Genomic DNA, 8567 nt, shown 5'->3' on the forward strand with positions numbered 1-8567 from the left:
ACAGCTCCTACTCATGATTCCCCACCATGAAGTCTGTTCCAGCCTTGTCCCTGTAGAGCCCCATGGCCAAGACTGGGCTGTGCTCCTCTCTGAGTCTGGTGCAATAGACCTTTCCTGTTGACCTTCCAGGCTCTCTTGGGCTGGAAATCTCTTTCACTCTGTTGTTTTGTGGCTTATGCTGCTCTAGAGTTTGTTTAGAGTCATTTTTACAGATATGTTATGGGGTATGGGGGCAAAGCTAGAGCAGGTCAGTCTTTCTACTCCTCCATTTTGGCTCTGCCCCTCTCCAGTCTTAGATGGTGATTTTTATTTAACCTAACTGTGAGACTAAATTTACTGTAGGAATACAGAAACTGTAACTTCAGAATTGAAGGGAACTCAGATGTTATCTAGTGTGACCCATACTGATCAGGGATCTCCTTTACAGCATTCACATTATGTGACCCTTTAAACTACACCTGAAGACTTCTAACAAGGAGGTATCCACTATTCCTGAGGCAGTCTATTCCAATTCTGGATAGCTCAGCTGTTAAGAAATGTTTCCTTACATCAGGCTTCTATCCATTGTTCTAATTTCTGTTTTCTGGGTGCAAATAAATTAAACTGCTTCCTTATTCCATATGAACCCCATCTGATTTCTTGAATACAGCCATGATGTCTCCTTTAAGCTTTCTCTTTTCAAGGTGGAACATGCTGAGCATCTTCAGTGGTCAAATGCCATGATTGGGAGCGTCTTTGCCATGCTGGTTGTAATCATCCAGATGTTCTTCAGCTTATCAATGCCTTTCCCAAAATGTGGCACCCAGAACTGAGCACAATATTCTAGGTATAACTTTACTAGACAAGAGTGTGGTCCCTCATTTAGTGAAGGCAAGGCAACCAGCATTGATTATGGACTTCCTATGTGCTAGGAACTCTGTTGAGTGCTAGAAATGCAAATACAAGTAGGCAGAAGAAAGGCTACCTGACATCAATTTGCTGAAATTCTAACGGGGGAAGAGAACACATAAAAGAAAGATAAAGATTTGTGTCAGCAAGGAGATCATGCAAAGACAAGGCAGAGAAAGTCTGGAAGGAATGAAGACATCATTGTTCTGAGTGCCCTCCTTAAAATGAAGGTTTGGGAAGGAACCAAGTAATCAGAAGAAGAGGACACAGCAGCACAGCTCTTCCATGTTAGAAGTCCAGAGGTGAAGTGAGCTTATAGTGTAAAGAGGTTTCTGTGACCTCATAGAAAAAGTTGAGTCAAGCATGTAACCTGGAAAGGAAGTAAAGCTTAAAGTTTTATTCACTTCCTTGGCTGCCATATCCTACTGTAGTATCATTTTGACCATATGCTATTCATTTTTCCAAGGGGTTGAGGTTTTTTAAAAATTTTTAGTACACATGACAATATTTTACACCAAATTGTTAAATAGCACAAATTCACATTCATGAGAAGTGTTTAAAAAATTTTCAAATTAAAAGCAAAGAAATAAACAAAATCCTGCTTCTTCCTGTAACCTGCAATCTTGACACTTTTATGGGGAGTAAAAAATGGCAAAAAACTCCCAAACATCCCAAACCTCCCCAAACCAAACAATTTAAATTCACATTTTCTACCTTCACTGGACATAGTAGATTCCAATGGTGAGAGCTAATAATTCATCTTTTCCACTTGCAGATTGTTTATTTGTTTCTTCCTGTTCCTTTACATTCACATAAACTTTGTCTTCTGGTTTTGAATCTTCCAATGTGTCTTCTGTTCTGTTAAATTCCTGGTCTTCTTCAGGCTCTTCTTCCACCTTTATGGTAGGCAGGATATTGAAACTTTAGCAAAGCATTCTTTTGATCCTGTCCCTATATTCTTTGGTGTTTGGTAAGAGGTATCCTGATCATAGTGTTGACTGTTTCAAGTAGGATTATAGCAAGGTCTAAAATGGTTTTGTCATCTTCATCTTTAATCCATCAGAGCATGTCCTTGATGTCTAGGATTAATTTCAAGTGCGTTCTTCTGACTGGCATAGGAATTTGCAGAAATATCCATGCTGATCTGGGAAGCCTGGGCTTTCATTATTCTTTCCATGTTTCCAGATCACCCATACTGGCTGACCACAAGAGCACATGGAGATTCTGTCAGGTGCTGTGAAATCACAGCCTTTACAACCTTGTACTTAAGCACTTTTTCTTTTATCCTTTCAAGTAGTGGCTCATATTCCTTCTCCATGGTGTCTTGACTTTGATAGTTTTCTTATTTTTGTCAAATTTAACTCTTTCCCGCCAATATTCTTCAGTCTCTTTCCATCAAACTCTGGAAGAGCCTGGATACAGTGTTCATAGATAATCTCTGTCAGATACCTAATTTTGTAGCCCTTTTTCAGAAGCTTCTCAACATACAAGGAGGATTCTGCTTCTTTCTGCTAGATCATGCCATGAAGTAGATTTTATCCTGGTTCTCTTTCATCCTTTCCATATACTGGTCTTAACTCTTTTTTTTGGAGGGAGTAGTTGGCATTAAGTGACTTGCCCAAAGTCACATTGCTAGTAAATGTGTCAAGCATCTGAGGGTGAATTTGAACTCAGGTCCTCCTGACCTCAGGGCCAGTGCTCTACTCACTGCACCACCTATCTATCATGTTCTTAACTCTTTGACAATATAAATTGCTTAAGGCTATTAGAAAGGAACTGGTCAGTAAAACCTTTGATGTGACAAAGAATATTGCTGAAAAGAAATATAATAAAACTTTTTGGAAAGAGTTTGACACTAATTTCAAAGCTGAGATCATTGAAGACGATCTCAGTTATACTTGTCTTGTTAAATTTTTTTAATTTGAATCTTCTCATTATGGAAGTAACCTGACCTTATATTACTCTAAAAACTCAAGTAATTATTTTTTTCATATAAAGTACTTTATGCACATAATTACTCCATACTGCACTTATAAAAAAAGATTTTTAGTTCAAATGTATTACTTTATATTGATCTTTACTTATTGTTGTTGTTTTTCAGTTGTCTTCAGCTATGTCTGACTCTCTGTGACCCCATTAGGTTTTGTTTGTTTACTTTAATTTTTTGGTGAAGATTCAAGAGTGGTTTGTCATTTCCTTCTCCAGCTCATTTTATCCATGAAACTAAGGCTAACAGTGTTAAGTGACTTGCCCAGGGTCACACAAATAGTAAATGTCTGAGGCCAGATTTGAACTTAGAAAGATGAGTCTTTCTGATTCATAGCCCAGTGATCTATCTATTGCACCACCTAGCTGTCCCAATCCTTATCATAATTTATCTTGTTTAATTCATCCCGGTCAATGCTTTTTATGAATCTTGATTGTGTCATCCAAGGTGTTAATTATCCATTCTAGCATGTTATTCTAAGTTTGATAAACTTATAGGCCGAGTCTAATTCAATCTCCAGGTTCAAAATTGGAACAAAATGAGAAAATCATATACCTTCTCACAAATAACAAAGAGATTTTCTTAGCCATATCATGGAAAGGATATTAAAAGATAAGGCACTAAGTCATTTGAACATAGCTTCACTGTCTCTTTGTTGGCCATGCTGGTCTGTTGATTTGAAGTTCAATGAAGAACAACTTTTTTTCTCTTTACTGTCTGGCCTTATGAATCTATGGCCTTAGTTTCCCAAGACAGTTAAATCTCCAGCATAGTGTCAATACTTTTAAAGAGAAAACAACAACAACAACAAAAATAAGCAAAAAAACCTTGCCTAGCTTCTATGATACATATTTCTCCTACATCATGTGCCATCTCTGCCTTTATAAGAGGCATTGTTTCCCAGGAAGAAGGTTTTAGGTATTGGGCTGTAACATTCCCAAGTCTTTTGAGTTCAGGTCCATAGATTGTTTCTATCAGGATCCGAGGGGAGATGGTGGTCAAAGTAGTAGTGGTGATTTGACTTACCTGGCACATGCTGCTTCCTGTCTTTTGTTCACGGTACCTTCTTGTTGGCAATTGGTTAGGGTGGTTGGCCCTTTCACCATAGAAACTGCTTCCTGGATGATGGATGTGAGCTTCATGCTGAAAGCAAGACTGGTGATCTGGGGTTGGGGAGGGGAGTGCTGCTATTCCCAGGGCTCTAGTGCTCATCTGCCTGTTGATGACAGTTATTTAGCACTAGTTGCTAATGATAATGAGGAAGTGAGCCCTTTGTCCACAATAATTTCTAACCTTCAATTAGAAGTAGTATTTTTAAGACTATTGAGTTCAAGGTCCTGAACTGTCTCCAGGGTCTGAGGAGAAACAGTGGTCAAGGTGGTGGTGGTTGTTTCATTCACCTGGCACAAGTTTTCCCTCAGGGTGCCTTGCTGCTTTAGCTAGGCTGGCTTGTTTACCCTCTAAGTGCCAATTCCTTAGCAGCCCATAGGAGTGGGTGACCCCTTTTCCATAGGAGTTGCTTCCTCGGATGATAGATATGAGTGATCAGAATGAAAACAGAACTGGCAGTCTGGGAGGAGGTACATTATTTACTGATTTATTTATTCATTTTTCCATTATTTCCTTATTTCAATTCTGGTTAGTTAATTATGTGCAAAGACTGTACTCTGATATAATAAAGCCTATAAAAGAGATCCCTGGGAAACTTTACTGCTAGGAAACACTTCAAAAATGACATCAAGCCATTAATAAATACTTTTTCATTTCAGTTACTCAATCAACCTAATATTCACCTAATTTGTTTGGTGATTTTCCCCTTAAGTCAAGCCCCAATCTGCTTCTTCAGCTTCTCTCCTTTCTTTCAAGTTCAACTTCCTAGGGCACTTAGGAAAGCTCTCTTCTCCATTATATCTCTTTAGGTGTTTTAAGATGGCTGCCAAGGTTTGAACAAACTCCTATCAATTATTTTTGAAAATTATCATTTAATGCTTTGTGTTGCAAATATTTAAATGTTTTCTAACTTTATCATTATACTCTGCTTTAATCATTGTTGTAGCTTAAAAGTTAAATTACAAAAATCAATAGGTTTAAGTGTATCATTGACTGTGTATATCAAATAATGATACTTATGTTTCAATCCCACTCACCAATTCTACAAAGACTTTTGTTGAAATCTAGCAGAAAATTCCCATTTTCCCTTAGCATAAACAGTTGTTCTGAACTCTTTGGAAAATGATTGCATTTTTACATTTTTGTCAAGTGAAAACAAAACTCCTGGGAGATTTTTAAACAGGTTAGATAATTCTGTTTTCAAGATTTTAGTATGCAGATATGAAAATTTTAAGAGATGACATTATTTTTGGTCACATAACAATGGAATCTGACTCAAAGTTCTCTCCTCAATAGAAGAGTTTCTCTCAAAAAGCAGTTACTTTCTCACTTGCTATAACATCACCTTTGCTTTTAAGGGACAGGTTAAGTGCGTGTCAGTCAATCAATCATGTTTGTTAGGCTCTTATTATGTACTAAGCACCATTTTAAGTGCTAGGGATAAAAAGAAAGGTGTGTTAAAATATTTTTTAGGTAACATACTAGTGACAACTATTTGTCATCATAAAAAAGTTCCCCAAATTTGGAACACTTGACTTTGTGCAAAAGGAGTTCTATTTCACCTCTAAGCTCAAGTGACTCCTTTCAATATTTTGACATGATAACCAACAGACTTTTGTTGTACAAAAACTTTCATGTTCATTCCCTATCTGACTTCTTGTTATGCCTGATTAGATCATCATTGATTTTTACTGAGTGATAGGACTAATGACAAACGACAGGAGAAAAAATGTCAGCTGACCATTTTCTTATTGTTGGTTTGTTTTCGTATTCTTAGTGCACAGCTGATGGTCTGGTTTTCTTCTTCCTGAGCCTGGATGAATCTCTCATGTGGGATTCTGAGGTTTGTTTTAAGAGGCTGGAGTGTCTTTGACTCATGCTATTGGTTTGAACTTCCATATTGTTGTGCCCCACTCCCCACTGCCAACCTCCAGTGATTAATTTTCTAATTCCATTAAAAAATAGCTTTAAAAAAGGGTTATGTTCCTTGAATCACAAGAACAGAATTACAACCATTTACCCCAGTGCCTCAGAGATATTCTTTCCCTGATACCTTGGTCTCAGTGGAAAATGGCCTCAGATTTAATACAGTTACTATACTGTAAATATAGCATGACTGCTAGATAAAATAACATCACAGCAATGATGGACTACATCTTGAAAGTCATTAGTATTTCCTTGCAGTATCAGTGATGAACTGGCTAATTGGGAAACCTAGCATAGTCTCTTTAACTAGCTTTTTGGTCAGTTCTTCTCTAGCATCTGATTACAGTTATTAATTTCAATACATTTCTTTGTAGAAATCATTTTAAACTATTTGTACATTTTGTAAATGTCAGTTTAGTTAAAAGTAGAGAATATAGTTCATTGAAGCAGTTAACTAGGGATAGAATTGCAATGTTTTACAATATGTTAAAAGCAAATGGATGAGTAGGGATATTGCTCTTGCCTTCTTCATGGTGAAACTCACATTTTCCACTTAGGATATCTTTGATATTACAAGTGACATGTGGTCATAGGGTATAAGAACTGAAGAAAGGCACAGATGTGAATGTGGAGATTAAATATTAGTGAAGTTTATTTTTCTTTTACTTAGAAAAAGTAAATTAAAAAATATATGTTTTATTTCTGTACTTCAATGGATCTTCTTGCACACATTTGGGGTACATATATTCCACTTTAGAGACTACTGTTCTATGATCAACAACAACAAAAGAATAATTGTAACATTCTTGTAGTCTATATTGACCAGAATAGAAAGGAGGATCTTTATCAAGTTCAGTCCACAAATAGGTGCCAGTGACAAGGATTAAGCAATAAGCATCTCATGTGATTAGCAGAATGTGCCAAATACTTATTTTTTTTATTCATTCATTCAACAAACATTTGATCAGAATTTACTAATATGATATAAACAGAGGTGGAGTCAAGGTGGTGGAGTAGAAGGATGCATTTCTAGAAGCTCTCCTCCCGCAGGCTATAAAATACCTGTAAAAAATGACTCTAAACAAATTCTAGAACAGCTGAAGCCACAAAATGACAGAATGAAAGAGATTTCCAACGCAACACGGCATGGAAGGCTGATAGGAAAGGTCTATCACACTGTGCATGGAGCAGAGTACAGCCCTGGAATGAGATTCAAGGTGCCACCAGCTGCAGCTGTGGGTCCCACATTCCTCAACTCACAAGCACCAAAGACAGCTTCAAAGGTCGATGAGAAAGTTCTTTCATCGAGGGGAGAAGGGAACATAATGGTCTAGCTCTGGCCCCAGGCAGCTGTAGCATCCATTGTTGGAGCCTTGGCCTAAAGACCCCAGGGAAGTTGAGCAGCTGATCTGAATCTCAGGCCTGAAGGACACCCTGGGGTAAGGAAGAGTGCTGATTAGCATGGTGGAGGCTCTGGAGAGGGAATCCTGCTCACAGATCAGAGCACAGGCCAGGAGAGGTGTAAACATCTCTCCTTTGACTGTGCCACCTTGGAGGAACTGAGAACTTACAGGTCCCCAGAGTATATCCACTTCTTGACAAAGAACTGAAAAATGAAGTAACTGACTGGGAAAATTCCCAATAAAGGGGAAAAAAATAAGACTATAGCAGTTTACTTTCTTGGTGAACAGATATTTTCTTCCATCTTTTCAGATGAGGAAGAACAATGCATACCATCAGAGGAAGACCTAAAAGTCAAGAATTCTGCATCCAAAATTTCCAAAACAAATATGCAATGGTCTCAGGCCATGGAGGAACTCAAAAAGGATTTTGAAAATCAAGGAAGAGAGGTGGAGGAAAAATTGGGAAGAGAAATGGGAATGATGTAAGAAAATCTTGAAAAGTATGTAAACAGCTTGCTAAAGAAGACCCAGAAAAAATGTTGAAGAAAATAGCACCTTTAAAAAGAGGCTAACTCATTTGGCAAAAGAGGTCCAAAAAACCAATGAAGAGAAGAATGCTATAAAAAGCAGAATTAGCCAAATGGGAAAGGAGGTTCAAAAGCTCACTGAAGAAAAGAGTTCTTTAAAAATTAGAATGGAGAAGATGGAAGCTAATGACTTTATGAGAAATCAAGAAATTACAAAACAAAACCATAAGAATGAAAATGAAAGGAGATAATGTGAAGTATCTCATTGGAAAAATAACTGACCTGGTAAATAGATCCAAGAAAGACAATTTAAAAATCATGGGACAACATGAAATCCAAGCTAAAAAAAGAGCCTAGACATCATCTTTCATGAAATTATCAAGGAAAACTGCCCTGATATTCTGCAACCAGAAGGTAAAATAAATATTGAAAGAATTCATTGATCACCTCCTGAAAGAGATCAGAAAAGAAAAATGAGATCCGAAAAGAAAAACTCCTTGCAACATTGCAGTCAAATTTCAGAGTTCCCAGGTCAAGGAGAAAATATTGCAAGCAGTTAGAAAGAAAATTTCTAGTATTGTGGAAATACAATCAGGATAACACAAGATCTGGCAACTTCTACATTAAGGGATTGAAGGGCTTGGGATATGATATTCCAAAAGTCAAAGGAACTAGGATTAAAACCAAGAATCACCTACCTAGCAAAACTGAGTATAATACCTCAAG

At 37.3% G+C, this 8567-nt stretch overlaps 1 pseudogene; it reads right to left on the reverse strand.

Annotated features, from left to right (window-relative positions):
* Positions 1-1604: 1604 nt before the first annotated feature.
* On the reverse strand, positions 1605-4017 carry LOC140507705 (endoplasmin-like; annotated as a pseudogene).
* Between the last annotated feature and the right edge of the window lie 4550 nt (positions 4018-8567).

Source organism: Notamacropus eugenii, chromosome 5 (assembly GCF_028372415.1).
Source record: "Notamacropus eugenii isolate mMacEug1 chromosome 5, mMacEug1.pri_v2, whole genome shotgun sequence".
Lineage (NCBI taxonomy): Eukaryota > Metazoa > Chordata > Mammalia > Diprotodontia > Macropodidae > Notamacropus > Notamacropus eugenii.